At 46.0% G+C, this 16,621-nt stretch overlaps 1 protein-coding gene across 1 annotated transcript in view; it reads left to right on the top strand.

The window, feature by feature from the left end:
• Positions 1–16,621, top strand: part of sema3fb (sema domain, immunoglobulin domain (Ig), short basic domain, secreted, (semaphorin) 3Fb) — a 112,459-nt gene continuing 95,838 nt past the window's right edge. Inside the window, exon 1 of the mRNA XM_030375667.1 lies at positions 1–442. The gene's annotated coding sequence lies outside the window, so the exon portion shown is untranslated. The remainder of the gene's footprint in view (positions 443–16,621) is intronic.

Here is a 16,621-nt window from a genome sequence, read left to right on the forward strand (position 1 = left end):
CTGTGCTGGCTGGGGATGGGAGATTGTCACTCCTGACTGGTTTATCAGGACGGGGGGAGGGGGGGGCTGAGTCATGGCGCTCTCATCCTGTCAGAGGTCAGGTTCCCAGGCACCTTGTCCAGCCTCCTACTGTCCTGTCCCTCTGGCTCACACGCTGGCATCCGCAGGCTGGCTGGCCGTCATGCCATCCTGAGCACAAAGGGACAGAAGCAGCAGAGCCGTCTAGAACCAAGACGATGTGGTGGTAGATCTGGACTCCAGATCTGACTCCCCCTCCTCTACTATCGGTCAGACGGGGGCAGGACAGGGCAGTAGGTTAGGGTGGGTCTCAGCTGAAAGGTAGTGTGTTCGATGCCCATTGTCCAGATGATATGAGATGCCTCACCCCACCTTTTCCTGAATGAACTGTATCTGAAGTCACTGCAAGGCGCATTGGATAAAGGTCGGCAAAATAACTTATTGTTAATAGTTATGGATTACCCATCATGCCAAGCTGTATGCTCCGCACTTAGTTTGACATTTGGAACTAATTCAGATGCTTTCTTTTTTCCCTTTTATCTGTTGTATAAAACTGCGATGGAGTCTTGCTGGCTACTGGCTTTTAAAAGAATATTAAGAGCATTGGAATTTGCTGTCTGCTTCAAACGATGATATGCTTGTGGTTAAAGAGGGGGGAGCGGAGGCCTTTTAAGATGATCATTAACATTGAGGGACTCCACAAACAAAGATTTCATCATCATATAAACCGTTTTTATTTTATTCTCTTTGTACATGTATTTGGAGAGAGAGAGAGAGAGAGAGAGAGAGAGAGAGAGAGAGAGAGAGAGAGAGAGAGAGAGAGAGAGAGAGAGAGAGAGAGAGAGAGAGAGAGAGAGAGAGAGAGAGAGAGAGAGAGAGAGAGAGAGAGAGAGAGAGAGAGAGAGAGAGACTACAGTTTTGTTCTCCGAAAACTGTAGAGGAAGGTTTTATTTTTTCCCTTTAAATGCCCACCACCCAAACAAGCCCATGTCAGAGCTCGCCATGAGACCGCAGCCGTACTCCCTCCCCTTCCCCACTTTGATGAACCATCGGTGGGATTTGGGGAAAGCCAAGAGAAATTGGGGGGCCCCTCGCACATTCTGATGTTTCCTTTAAAAACACTGAGGCCTTTGTGCGACTGTCAGACATGGGAGTGTTTCAAACAAGTGTTTAGTAACCGCAACGCATTCAGCCTCGTGTTTGTTTTCCTGCCTTTTATTTTATGCCGTGCTCGTGTAAATACACGGGCTGCGTCGTGTTGCGCCATGTCCAGAGGTCCTGGCAATCACCCTCTGACGGGATCACTTCCATCACTGTTCTCCAACCAGGCCTGTGGGCGACCCCTTTGGTGTGTGTGCGCACGTCAGGACAGTAGGTAGGACATCAGAATAGCGCTGGTTGTTTCGGATGTAGGTTGATTGGACAAACTGGATTATCTGCTGCGGAGCTCACCTGACCTCTGACCCACCTGTCAATTGAGAGAAAGCGACACCCTACACGGGTCCCAACCCCTCATCCATCCTGGGACGGCCGTTTGTGTCTTAAGAGCAGATTACGCATTCATTATATTTTATGTAATGCAATATCTTGCTTTTTGAGTTTCTGTTCTCTCCTCTTGCTTCTCGATTTAAATTGTTGTCCATCTTTTTAGAGAACGGTAAAGAACTTTACCGTTCTCTCCATCTTCTTTCTCGCACTTTCGCACCCATTCTCAATATTCCCAATGCTCTTTATTCTTTCTCTCACTCTTTTTTCTCGATCATCCTCCCTCTTCATCTTTTGTCTCTCACTCTTTTTTCCAGATTTTCTCATTCTCTCCGTCTTTTTCCTCCTCTCTCTCTTCACACTTGAACCTGGGCCAGATACGGAGCAGAGAGTGAGAGGGAGACGGAGTCCAGCGTCGGTTATGTTACTATTTATTTCACTGCAGATTCTGTGGGATTACCTGGTGTTGTTCTCAAGCGCAGTGGACGTCACTGTGTGACCAATAACAAGATCCTCATAGTAATAATAATCCTCAAAGCTCTGACTCCTCCATGACCTCTACCACTTCTAACCCCGCGCAGAATCGACCAACCGGGACTATTTGACCTGTACGCACCCGTTGCATAACAGAGGCCACCTAATCCCGTCACGTTCCGTGGTTATAGACGCACAGTGCTCCTTCCTATTAGCTAGGATTAAAACATTAGGCTGGAGGTTTGGCAGTCAACAATCAAGTATGGCAGCAAAGATTGAAACCTTTTGCTAACGTTACGTCTGACAGGCACAGAATGGAACCAGTGTGTGAGCCAAGCTGTCACGGAACAGCTGGATCTAATTCCCCGGGTCTCTCCGATCCAGCTCTCACCGTATCTGGCCCCATCACAGGCGTTAAGCAGTGTGTAATCTCTTAAAGGGCCGAGATTTATACATCCGCAGTTTGGCACCGAACTAGACGGATAGAAGAGCCTCCTTGGACCCCATTGATCACCTCCCTCCACGCCGGCATTACCGCTATCATGAACACCACCTTCGTCCTGCGACCAGCAACACGAACCACCCCTATCCCCGCCCTCAAAAGCCTTCCCACTATCACCACCGCCATCACCACCACCACCATCAACATGACCATCGCCACGACCATCACCATGACCACCACCACCACCACCACCACCAAACGGGGTAAAACAAAAACAACACTCAGCCCACTGGCATCACTACCACCATTACAACCACTACCATCACCACTTACATCATAGCCACCTCCATCACCTCCACCCCCATCGCAGTCACCCCCACTGCCCCCACAGTAGGCAGTTGGGGAGATGGAGCAGAGACTTAATAAGTACTAGGCTGCTTGCGGTGTGGTCTGTAGTACCCCAACTGTTTCACCATCTCCCTCGTTCTGACGAAAAGTCGGGCAGATGGATAAAGGGGGGAAATGGGGAGGAAGGGAGGACATTTTCCCTTCCTCCTTCCCCTTCATTCAGTTCTGTACAGCGCAGCAGACCTATAGATCACACATGACACATGTATAAAACAGAACAGATGTGGATGGCCTGGCGTTCAGCATGTGTCTTACATTACTGGTATTCTCAATGGTGGTTCTGTGCCAGCGTAGCCCACTTTCTGTCTCCGATGATGTAGTTGTTCTAAAAGGGCCTGGTATTGTGTTGTGCGGAGGGGTCTCTCTCCAGACAATATGCTTTTGTTCTCAATGAAGGAAAAGAGCAATGCATCCCGTGGCTGTGCTCTCGGGGTTCTGTGTTTTAAGCGGCTCAATATCGGCTTGTTGTCCCACAGTGACAGGATGTGACACCGGAGCCCCAGTGTTTGTAGGGCTGTGTATTAGATATGGGAAATCAGTACTGCATCTATAGAAGACCACAGAATGGGTAGTAGACAGTTGGCTCCAGTGTCTCTGATGGCAGGATGGTCTATACGGTGTCTAACTCCAAGCTAAAGCCCAGTGTCTGCAGTCTACCACTGGACATCCGTGGGCAGGATGCCCTAAGCCTAACCCCTTCCTGCCCATTCATGGATTTAAAGAAATCACCGGATGTCGGTTTGGATAAAAGGGTGTATAAAACGACAGAATAGTAATGGTATTGAGGAAGGAATGTGGAAAATCATTGCATTTTAAATAGTTTAATTTTCCTCAAGGTAAAGGCTTGGAGGCATGTGCCTGTGCTCCGCTTCCACACGCTAAGGAACACATCACGTGACCTGGACCTGGAAGAGGAGCGTTCCACGCTACCTGAGGAGGTGGAGGGGAGGGGCGTCCTGCTTTCATGTCTGACAGGTGAGGTAGTTTGGCAGTCGAAGCCATGGGATGGATGTAGCTAGAGAGAGATCTGTATCTTGCCCCCCTGCTACTGAAGTCTTCTTTTTTTTTGTCTTTATCTCGTTTTCTGGCTCCAAAGGTCCTGCAGGTGTCCTGAGTTTCTTTTTATTTGGCTTTGTGGCGAGTACATAATATTTTGGATGATTTTAGGTTATACACGTTGTGCAAGTGAATCATTATTGATAGTTGTATTGTTGCGATGTGTTTGATTAAAAACATATATTTTCAGTTTGTGTTACTGTGGATTGCGGTTCTGTAAATTGTTAACAAATGTACACTGTGTGACAATTTAACAATTATTTTGCCGCAGTTTTATTCACTTGCAAAAAGAACCACCATCTTTAGTGACCTAAACTATTATGTTATGCTGGGAAAACACAAAGTTTGTGTCTATTAAAGCACTGTGTATGTTCATAATCTCACAAGGGAAATTATACCAGATGTTATTTTGAAGAACACTCCCCAGTTACTTTGACATTCACGTCACGGTGAATGAAATCAGATTGTAATGGTTTTTAACTGCGGCCCATGAGGTGTTTGCTGCGGGAACACTCTGACATGACCGTGCGGAGCAGAGAGTTCATCCCTTGCCTGCAGCTTTCCGATACGCTCAAGCTCCATCCATGTTGCTCTCTCTGATTTATGTAGGGGACGTTTTTTTTTTTATCTTGATGCCCATTGAAGCCAAGATAAAAATAAAAATTGTTAACCTAAATGTATGGAATTAGTTTAACATCCTGCTTGAATCCAAAACACACGTTATGTTCCTGATAACACCTCAATCATGATAAGGGTACAAAAATAACTCTCGGCTCTTGTCTTGTACAAGGTTAGGCAGTGTAGAGTGTTGTGTCAACACAACATAACAGTGTAACATCCCAACATCTTCAATCTTGGACATGTTAACCGTTTACGACATCATCACTCAAATTGTAAGCTGCACACACACACACACACACACACACACACACACACACACACACACACACACACACACACACACACACACACACACACACACACACATTGCCCACCTGTCTTGTCTTTCACCAGGGGGTGTATTCTTGAGCCTCTGTGTCAGCCCAGAGCTGTGCCCCTGAGTGAGGCGAGGGGGGCATGGGGGCTGTGGGCCCGGAGGAAGAGCCAGAGGGGGGGGGGTGACCATCACTGCCATCCTCTGCCAAGGTGACCTGTCACCGCAGGCCTTTTTACACAAGCCCCTGGGATGGTCTTAAGTGGCCCACGGGAGCTGTAAACGTGTTAACACGGCCCTCTTCGGGCCGAGGAGGGCCCGGTTACACGGGGATTACCACCTGTTGCTCTGGCCCGGGATGGCTCCACCCGTCGCCCCACTGGGGAAGCAGCCCAGACACATGCTGAGGGGCTGTGGCGAGGGAATCAGATAATGTGTTTATATATATATAGTGTTGGGGACCACCGCTATATTATTCAAGCTGTGCTCTTAAACCTCTGTGTTGGATGGTAGTGAAAGCTTAAGATAGGATACGATATCATGTTACTGTCTGATTCGTTCAGATATTTTCCTGCGTCACAAAGTGCCATAGCTAGACAGACATGTGACAATTATACGGTCAATCATAAAGTCTGTACAGTATATTTAACAAAAAATGTCTGATCATAAAAACACAAAATAAATTGCCTGATAGTGAATTTTATATTGCACCTCAGTGAACTTTTCATCTGCTCCATTAGTAAGAATGTTGTTTTTTATCCAATTGGGTAGTCCTGCAGTTTAACGATAAACTCCAGAATGACTCTGCCAGAGTTCCTGATCTATAGGTATCAGTCGTAGTATTGCTACGCTGTGGAACTTCTTCATGAACTAATTGCTTTGAAAAGAAAAGTTAGGTCACTTATGAAGAGTATATACACGCACGCACACACACACACACACACACACACACACACACACACACACACACACACACACACACACACACACACACACACACACACACACACACGCATGTACGCTCGCGCACAAAATACATATGAATGATTATACATTAGATCTATACAATTGAACACAATTTATACTATATTAAATGTATAAATTGAAATGCATACTGTAGAAGCAGGAACACTTTTCTTCTTTCCATTGTATTTCAGATATAATTGAATATATATGTGTGTAAATGTATGTTTTTAAGCTCTGTTTTCTTTTATGATATTGGGGCCAAATACGGCAGTATTCTTGAGTTATGTCTGTTGACTTAACTGGCCGGTAAAGGATTTCCTGGATGTGTTCGCTTTTTATAATAAAAGCAGCATGGCTATATTAGTAGGCTATTTGTCAAAATAATGTGTTTTGGATAATAATTTCTCCAGTCAAAATGCGATGCAAAGTCTAATAATAATAATTCTGAGTAATTTCTTCTACACAGAGCTTTTTTTATATTTTTTTGTAATCTGTCCTATTTTTAGTAACTGTCTAATTCCTTCCTTCTTTATTTTCTTCTTCCTTCTCCTAGAAAACAAATAATCAAATTCTCAAATGCTAACAAATAATAATGTTACGAACAATTTCTTCATCCCTAAAAGGGAAACTAGATGCCACCACACACACTTGACATGAACAACAACCATGACCTTCGGGAGACACACAGGCACTCACAACTCATTGCAGAGTGCGGAGAGTGTGTGTGTCTTGTGTATTTACAACTCTAAAGACTACAGAGCAACAGACAGATCCATCAGCCTCTCTGCAGAATGCTGCTGCCACGTGACATCCCACCTCCCGCTCTCTGTCGGGGGGGCTTGTTGGCAAACAAGCATGGCTGCCCAGGGAAGGGAGGTTGAGGTTGCGGCGGGGGTTGCGGTGAGGCTGCGACCCATTTTTAGTCGGGTTCCGTTGCCGTGATACCAGGGTTGAGGGCAAGTGTCAATCTGACTGCAGCTGTTGGGGGGCCGGCTTTAATAGCCTATTACCTCATCATAACCGGGTTATGAAAATATCAGCGCTCCTTATTGCACGGACACGCAGAGATCGAGTAGAAAGGGGGCCCGGGGCCGTGCAAAGGAATAACCCAGAGACAGCACAGTGAGACCTCCAATCACAGACGACTTCCAGTGAAAGGAATTCCGCCAATAGTGATCTGCAAAAGAAGGAGAATAAGTTAATCATACGAATCGATTATATGAAAAGATGAAGTGTGTATTGAATTGCTCCTTTTAGTTTATTTCTCAAAATGAAAGAAAGAAGGGATAAACTGAAGGAAATATTGACAGCTTTTGTGTGTGTGTGTGTGTGTGTGTGTGTGTGTGTGTGTGTGTGTGTGTGTGTGTGTGTGTGTGTGTGTGTGTGTGTGTGTGTGTGTGTGTGTGTGTGTGTGTGTGTGTGTGTGCTATCAGCATCATTACGGCAGCCATTAAACGATCCATCACTTTCGCACCCCACAAGTCTCCTGCTTCCCTCTGACATCATCATCCATTCACAGAGTTCATCCCACTCCACACATCAAACACAGCCTTTACTTGCTCAGAGTCCCAAAAGTAGTCTGGGTCTGGTATGGGCGGGGGGTAGGCGGGGGGATTCTAACTAAACACGTGGAGATGTGTTTAGTTTTTCTTTCCAATTTTCCTTCCTGCGACTGTAGTAAAATGAAAAGTGTCCAGCATTTTATTTTTTTTATATTCCTCTTAACGATACAATGTGCATACTAACTGCATTTCTGCACTTCTTCTGTAATCAGTATAACATGATATATTTACCACTCTGCACAGTCAAAACCTGCGCCTAAAATTGATTTTCTTTGCCAAAACAGTGGGATTGTGTTACTGCAGAGGGGGGGTGCTTTCCTCTGTGACCTCTAGGTGCCACTGTGTTCAGCGGACCCTACACTCAGTTTCGTGTGGAAATCCCTAAGCCTGTTCCTGGAGCTGTCCCGGTAAAACAACAGGGCCAGGCACGTGCCTTCAGTCCTCAGACAGGAATACATTAGCCAGGGGGCCCCTGTGTTGTCTTGCTGGAGGCCCACAGGCCTGGGGAGAGGTTGTGGAGAGACATTGGTGATAGATTGTTCATTGAGGGGAGAGAGAGGAGTATGGGGAGGCTTTGGTGGGTGTCTGACAGGTGATAAACAATTAAGTGTGTGTGTGTGGGGGGGGGGGGTAACCAGAGCAGATCATAACTGAGTGGCCCCTGAGGGCCCTGTGAGCATAGCATTCATATTGGATCCTGTTACTCTAGTGTACTTTACAGTTAGTTTGTGTCATATAATTGTGTGTTTGTGTGTGTGTTTCTGTGTGTGTGAGCAAGTATGGCTTCAGTAAAAGAGCTGCACTCATGAAGTAGTTCAACCTTTACCCAGCCAAAGAGACTCCAATTCAATATTTGAATTTGAAAGTTTTCCAAACCTTGCAAAGGTTACAATCCATCCAAATAATGGCTTTAAAATTAAAATGGCTTCTATTTTATTATATGGTCTTTGATCGTTCAGGTGACGGGCTGTCTGAAGTCTATGGTAAGTGTTTAGATAATTGGGGGGTTTATCATGACTGTGATGACTATTAAGTTCTACCGTAAGCGTAACCTTTTGTGTGCCAAGGAGCTTGGCACCGTTTTTCTCTGAATCAGCATTGATGATGAATGTTCGTACTAGACGGAACAGGATCGCAGAGCATTTGAATGTGATCTGAAGTTGCTTTAAATAAGTTAGAGCCTGCTGTCTTTGTACTTTTTGTCCAGAAATGCTCGATTAACCAAGCAAACCATTGTTATTTTCTTGTTCTAATGGGGTAAAAGAATCAAGATGGCCGCTTAGAATGTGCGTGACATCATGTGAAACCTTCTGTTATGGACTGAATAAGTATATACATACTTTTGTTGAAGTTTTTCTAAGATATTAATCTGTATTTGATTAGTATTTAATAGTAAGTAAATTAAAACCACAACATTTTGCTCCCAGGCCTTTTCACTTTGGTGAGTCAATATTTGTTTTGCATGGAGATTAGACAAAATAAAAGATAGTTGTCTTGTACAGATGGACTACAGGGGATCGCTATCCTACATGTTTATCACTTAAATCAACTGCTCAAGGGTTGATTTTTTGACATTGGTGATTTCTATACGTTCAAATATTGGCTGGAGGAGACGGTGAAGTCTGCTGACAGACTGAGTGAGTTTCAATCAGCCTAGACTTCCACAGCTGTACCACAATATCTACCATGGTTTGACTGTCTCTCTCTCTCTGTCTGTCCCTCTTGGTGTCTTTCTGTCTGTCTCTCTGACTCTCTCTCTCTCTCTCTCTCTCTCTCTCTCTCTCTCTCTCTCTCTCTCTCTCTCTCTCTCTCTCTCTCTCTCTCTGTGTCTGTGTCTGTCTCTCCGTCTCTCTGTCTCTCTGTCTTTTTACCAGTACATATCGTTCGAGTTTAACTGGAACCACGGGACCTTCAGAGCAGATGGGAGTGGCTGATCATTTCAGTGTTGTTCTTTCATTTGAAAAGAGCCAAGCGAATGGCAGGGACAGGAGAATGATTGAATACCTCCGCTTATTATCCATATCCAGAAGATGAGTGACATCCTGTTGTTGTGACCTCACTGGCATCTCTGCTGCCCAGGACCTTGGAGCTGCAGAAGCCAACGCTCAACTCCTTTCTTGTGGGTTTGCACGATGTCCGACGGCATCGGCAAACTATTTGTACGGTGGAGAAGGAATTCTCTGTTTTCCACACTGTTTGAGGTAAAGTGATTGCTGAGCGAAACTGAAAAGAATAATCTCCAAAAGCTTCAAAGTCACCCAGGCATATGGATGCAGTTGAGGCGCCCGGCTGGATGAGACACCATGTTGTTTGTGGCATGTAACCTGTGATTACTCACTACGGAGAAGAGCATTGAACAGGATTTGAGTTCTTTTTTTATCTCACAGAGGGCCGATGCGATGCAATTTTCCTTTATGAGGTTCCATCAAAACCAAAAGCAGGAAAAAGGGATTGTGTTTCGTACCCTGGAACCGGTGCAAGGCATGACGAAGTTCAGGCCGTAAACAGACACCCATTAGCGTTCACACACAAGCACTGTACAATAACTAGACTAACATTTGTCCTCTTTCTCTCTCCCTCTCTTTCTCCCTCTCTCTCTCTCTCCCCCCTCCCCCTCTCACATGCACACACTTACCGACTGTAATGTGTATTTCTCTTTGAAAACCACATAATTGTGGTTCTCTGTAACCAACCACAGGCAGTCACAGTGAATAAACAAAACATTGTAGTACAAACCAAAGTCACCTTGACCTTTTCAATCTGACAAGCGGCTTCAGTGGGTAATTACATCAAATTCCGCTCCGCCAATACCCATCAAAAGGGGTTCTGGCATTTTCTTGGCTTTTATTTTGAGGAGGCATTCGGTACAGGGTGGTGAGGGCAGCATTTTAAGGCATGTCTTGTGCCTTCTGTGGTATCCGAAGAGACACTGTGGCCTGTGGATTTTCAACACCCTGCAGAACGGCTGGGGGAACTTGGACCCAATAGTTTCACGATCCAATTTGATCTTACCAGGTTGTGTACATTAGAAATAACCTAAAATTGGGCTATGAATTTGAAAAAAAAAGATGAATGAATTTGACATGGGACCTGGTAATAATCATGGGCCAATTTACTTGTCATTTTTAAACTGATACACAGTTGTTACCTCTTATGACTATATCAATTTAGACATTAAGGAGTTATGACTGTAATGTCAATGAACGAAAAACTGGCCAGAATATTTTTTGTACTTTAATAATTTTGTATTTGAAATCTGTTTAATTTCTAATGAGACAGAACATGCATGCACATACTTAATTAGTCATAGATTTTTGAGTCCGATGTATGCCTGAAAAGATTCCAACTTGGTTATACGGCAATCATTCAAACAATACTATCGTCTCCGCGACAACCATCCGATGTTCTGTAACTGGGGCGAATCCAACAGAAACGGAGTGATAAGCTGTACTGCACTGCAGAGCTCTCTCCGCTGTAGGCTGTCCCTTAGCCTAGCTTACCAATGGATTTTTCCCGCTTTCACAGCTATTACAGGTCCTCGCGCTGCAGGGCTTAGGGATCTTCTGCTCCTATTCACACATGGGGCGTAGTACCCCCCCCCCCCCCCCCCCCCCCCCCCCTCCAACCATCCACTACCTGCCGTCTCTAATCTCCAGTGAAGGTCTCCAGCCACAGCCAGGTAGCTAGCTGTGACAGTCTAGGCCGGAGCCTCTCCACAAACCTCCCTTATTTCCCTTTAGCGGGACCATGCTAACCACTCACAAGGGTTCGCACGCGGATAAAGTGCTGTGTTCTTTAGTAGTGTCTAAGCATGTGGTGATGTCCTTGATAAACCATATGAGTAATGCCCTTTAGTGGGTTGTTTGAGAGGGAGTTCGGGGGGGTAAAATACCATGTCAAGAGGCATAGAGAGCCCTTGGAAGACGGCCAGCCGCCAGGCTGCATCACAGTGCTTTGTGTTTTGCCACACTGTGCTCCACAACTCACCACTGTGAACATTACTATGGTACCCTCTCGACAAAACTATACAAACCCATGAAGGACAAACACACATGGGAACACATTCCATGTTTTGTTATTGAGACGTTCCACCATTTGTATATTCATTCATGGAGCAAGGTCTTTTTTGTATTTGTTGGTATATTGACCATGCTGGTTACGCAAAAGGAAGAATAGGCATTCCCAGTAGCCTAATTTGGGTCTATGTCTGTTGTGTGAATGCCCCCCTGCGTACTGGTGGTTGTATCAAGGTTCTAGTGTTTCTGGAAAGCCAGACTATCTGGCCTCTGTTCCCGGATTGGGCTTGGACTGGTTTCTGGGCGGTTGGTGGACAACTCTGTGTGTTTCCAAGGGGTTGTAGTTAACCGCCTCTTCCAGGCTTTTCAGTTTCTTCAAACCCCATGACCGCATCAATCTAAGCCGCAGCCAGACTCTGTTTGCCTTCAGCATGTCTACTCTAACTCTTCAACCCTGGTCCATTGCCTAGCAACCCCCTGATCTCTCTCTCATCCAAATCACCCAAATCACTCTTCCCCTCCATGGCAGCTAAACGATGAAGTGAGTTCTCTGGCCGCCATCAGAATGATGGAACGGTGATCAATCTTTCTGGAAAAAATTGATGACCCCATCAGTTCAAGTTGTTAGGATTCAAGTTCTGAATCCTAACAATTACAATATCAAAAGTTAAAAGTAAAACTGTTTCATTTTATTCTTATTTTGCACTAGATTTAGCCGAGTAATATTGAGTTAAATGGAATCTTTTAACTCATATTATGTTGTTTAAGGTTTTCAGAAGATTTTAATTTGGAGTCGGGGGGGGGGGGGGGGGGGGGGTGCACAGGAAGTCATAAATTAAGGCAAAATTTTCTGCTAAGGCTGAATGGACTATTTTATCAGCCATTGACACATGTCTCTACTGCCCAACATCCCAGCTTTTGAGGCTAAGTGTATATTTATTTTTGCCTTGGTTGCATTCTAGTTCAGTCAGGCTCAAGTTTTGCTATCGACCATCCCTGGTAAGAAAGCATGAAACAGACATAAAAAGAATACTTTCCTCCCCTCACACTCCGAGGTGTCAGAGTTTGGACAACTGGACTGCATCCTCTCCAAATTCGGTTGATAGGTGTACTTTTGATCATCCTATGCAGCGCTCCCAAACCCAGGAAACGCATGAAGACATCCTCAGAAAACAGAGATGGAGCTCTCCTCTGATCTCCTAGGAACTCCCTTGACACTCGCTTTTCATCTCCTCAGTCCTGATGGTTCTCTGAAACAGAAATAAAAGAACAAGGGATTGTGCTATTCTTCACAGAAGGCTGAGAAGACAGACAGCCAGGGGTCGGTGGAAAGGCCTTTCATCCATTCGCCATGAGCATCTCGCTGGGGCCCCCCATCGGAGATCTTTTTGATTTATTTGTTTGTTGGTCAAATACAACCCTGACCCGGGGAGTCTGGAGGGTCGTGTAGACAGCGTTGGAGGAGCAGTGCTAGAGGAGGCACAGTGGGAACCTCCGGGAGGAGCCAAAAAGCAAGCCTCCTGCTGGGCAGGAAAGGGGGGGATCCTACGGCGGCAGGGGGGCTCCTGTGGAGGGGCCCTCAGGTGTGAGGGGTCTTTGTAGTGTTGAACTCATGATCAACAACACGACTTGGCCGAGTCAGGCTAACTTACCAAATCGTCATTAACAAGCAAAAGGTTGTGGGTTTGTTTCCCAATGTCCTCCTGTAGGCATCCTTCAGCCAGATGCCTAACCCTGACCTGCTCCTCGTTGACATGCATTGTCAACAAGATGTTGACATGCATCGTTCACTGTAAGTCGCTTTGGATAAGAGCGACTTACAGTGAACTCGACTTCCCTGACTTCCGCTTAAGGACCATGATGAGTAAAAACTAAAATAATGTACAAAGGGGAAGGAAGAAGAGTGCTGTACCTTTTTAATAAGCGTCTGAATAAACCACGGAGCCTTCCTGTCTCCTCCAAAGTGGCGGAAGAGGAAGGGATAGAATGCAGCAATAAAAGTTGACTATCCTTTTCCTCCTCCTCCCTCCCCCTCCCCCCCCCCTCCTCCTCCAGTTAAGCCTCCTGCTCCAGATCAATCAGTGTGGTTATTTTCTGCTCTGCTGGTTCTGGGAGAAGAGGTCTGCATGAGAATAGACTGCAGTAGCTCAATCAGCTGGAAGTCGGTCCAGAGACACACTGTGAGTGAAGGCACTTAGACACACACATCTGCACACACCTGCATTGACGCACACACAGGCACTTACACACACACACACACACACACACACACACACACACACACACACACACACACACACACACACACACACACACACACACACACACACACACACACACACACACACACAAACACACACACAGAGTAACAGAGTGTGTACCTTTTCCCATCCTTTTTGGAGCATGGTGGAATAATATCGAGTTTCTGTTATTTTGGTATTTTTTGCAGGAACGATATATTAAAGCTAATAATGCAAAGGTATGTTTATCTATTTCTGCCATCTGCATGCATTTTTTATGCAGATGTGCATGCATGAGAGAGTTTGTGTGTGTGCGTGTGTAAGTATGTTTGTGTGTCTGTGTTTGCATGAGAGAGAGAGAGAGAGAGAGAGAGAGAGAGAGAGAGAGAGAGAGAGAGAGAGAGAGAGAGAGAGAGAGAGAGAGAGAGAGAGAGAGAGAGAGAGAGAGAGAGAGAGAGAGAGAGAGAGAGAGAGAGAGAGAGAGAGAGATCATATTCTTCTGCCTGCTCATCACTGCCCCTGTGTTATCTCCCAGTTCAGACCTGGCATCAGCTCTTTCACCAGTGCCAGCCCTTCCTCTCAGTCCATCAATGCCAGGTCCTCTGTCCTGCAATCCCCCAGGTAGACAAAGACACGCTATGTATAGGCCAGGGCACACAGAACAACCAACTTTATTCATGTACACATCTACCCGTCTCTCTCTGTCCCTCTGTCTCTCTGTCTATCCCTCTGTCTTCTTGTGTCTAGACTACAGCACATAGAGATATGTGTAAGGACATAGAGATATGTGATCACAGCTACTGGTCATTAGACGAAGTGACAGACAAATGAGACCGAGACATTCCAAGGTGGGTTGACCTGGAACTGAGAAGACACACAGAGAGAGAGAGGAACTCTCCTTGAAACAGTGTGAAACCCAGTGTGGGATCCAGTCCCATACTGCCGTGCATGAGAGGCCTTCTTGCTCGGGATTTGTACCAAAGCCGCCTTGATTGACACAGATCCCTGAGCCGTCATGCTTCAGAACTGAAGAGAACTGAATTAACAAGCCCTAGTATAAAGGCGCTGTGTACACTGTGTACGTTTTCTTTAGACTCTCTTGTAGAGAGAACAATAGGATCTAATCTTTCTTCTCACTGGGAAAAGTTCTTGATCTAGTCATGGACTGAGAGAACGTGACCGACGTTGTGGATTTGGAGGAATGGCTCTCATTATAACTATGGTTATGGTAGTGGTTCCCTACTAATACGGTTAGCAGATGCTTAAATCCAAAGTGATTTTATATAGGAGCAGGTAGGGGATGTGCATCCTACAGATAGTGGACGTCCAGAACCTTCAGAGAGGTTTCACCTTCAAGCAACGTAGCCACTACGCTATCCGTCTCCCTGGGATCTATGTTCTACAATGATGGACTCCCTCATCAAACACCACCCTTCACCCAGGAACCTAGACAAGGCTGGAGTCTCCCCTGTTGCTCAGGAGAGATCGGCTAAAGCCGGGTTATATCACACATGTGTTCATCTGTTTCACATTCATAGAATACAATCGTTTAGGGTCTGTTTTGTTATTGAGATGGGGGTAGGGGAAGCGGGATAGAGTTCTCTCTGCAGTTCTTCATCGTCAGGAACACTTCCCATCCAGGGGTGACGCGTGACACACCTCCGTAACATACAACAGACCTGCTGAAACTCCCTTAAACAGGCCTCGGGACGGTCTGATCCAGGTCTTCTCCCACAGCAGATGGAGTATGAATGATACTCCCATCATTCAGTTCTTCAGAGTACACTTCATCTTCTCGGGACTCTTTAGGGGACAGGATGGTGAGGTGGCTGGACACCTAATGAAAAGGGACTGGTCCGGTGTATGCAGGCTTAACTGTAGGCGTCCTTGGGCGAGATATTTAACTCGTACTTTCTCAAACGACCAAAACATCCAAGTCATCTGCTGAAGGACTAAAAAGGAATACTTTAAAAAAGGTCAAACACGACCATACATCAGAGGTCACCAAGTAGTTGCTGCCAGCGCTTGAGCACATGAGCAACACGTCACACGAGCTTAAACAAATCTCTTGATAGTTTCCTCTGTTTCCCCTCACTGGCGAGGATAACTTCCTACCCCGCGCCCTCACCCGCCCACCTCCCTTCCCCTCAGACCCCCGAGAGCTGCCCACGAACACCTCTCCCTGCTGAGAGAAAACATGGAGTCATTAGAGGACTTCCTCCCCAGCTCCGCTGGCCCCCGCCACAGCCACTTGACCCTCATAAAGGTGATGAACGGGGCAGCGAGGAGACGCTGGCTCGCGATCCCGCCGTAACATGAACCGGTGCCGGTGGTCACGGTGGTATCCTTTCTGTCATTTAGATCGGTGATTGTGTGGAGTAACGGTCTCCCGCTCACGTGATCTGCATTTCCTCATTCCTCAAAACAGCGGGTTGTAAAAAATGGGGTCCCACGCTGGTTGGAGCTCGTGAATTTGTTTTAAATAAGTGTAAGAGGGGGGGGGGGCAGAGCCGGGCTGATACAGGGCCGGGCTAAAACACATGACATTGGTTAATGTGCTGCCAGGGCTGCTTTCATGGGGTTCAGAGTAATGCTACACCGCTTGTTTTCAAGGCATCAGCGCTGCTCGTGTGACCTCCATGGAAATGAAAGATAGCGTGGGCTTCATCAAGACGCTAAGATTTGAAACATTTCCTCTGGTCGTTGTGGCGTGACACACCCGTCGCCCTGCAGTCTGCTAAACGGCCGCTTTTATGGCCGACTTTGTTTTAGGGGCCTTTCATCATTTCTGTGTGTTGATTTAAGCTTGCACTATTATGAATGTATTGCTTAATGTAGCTTTGGAGTTTGTCATCTTGGCAGTCGGTAACTGCGGCCATAAAAACTCCACGCTGTTATTGCCGTTTGGCAGTTTTATTGACAGCATCAGCTATTAGCGGAATGTTTTCCTGGTTCTTTTGTCTGGTTAATAAAGACAAAGTGCTTCCACCTTTTCCTAATCTGGTAATGATCCTGGAGCG

The sequence above is a fragment of the Gadus morhua genome, chromosome 13, assembly GCF_902167405.1.
Source record: "Gadus morhua chromosome 13, gadMor3.0, whole genome shotgun sequence".
NCBI classification, from domain to species: domain Eukaryota; kingdom Metazoa; phylum Chordata; class Actinopteri; order Gadiformes; family Gadidae; genus Gadus; species Gadus morhua.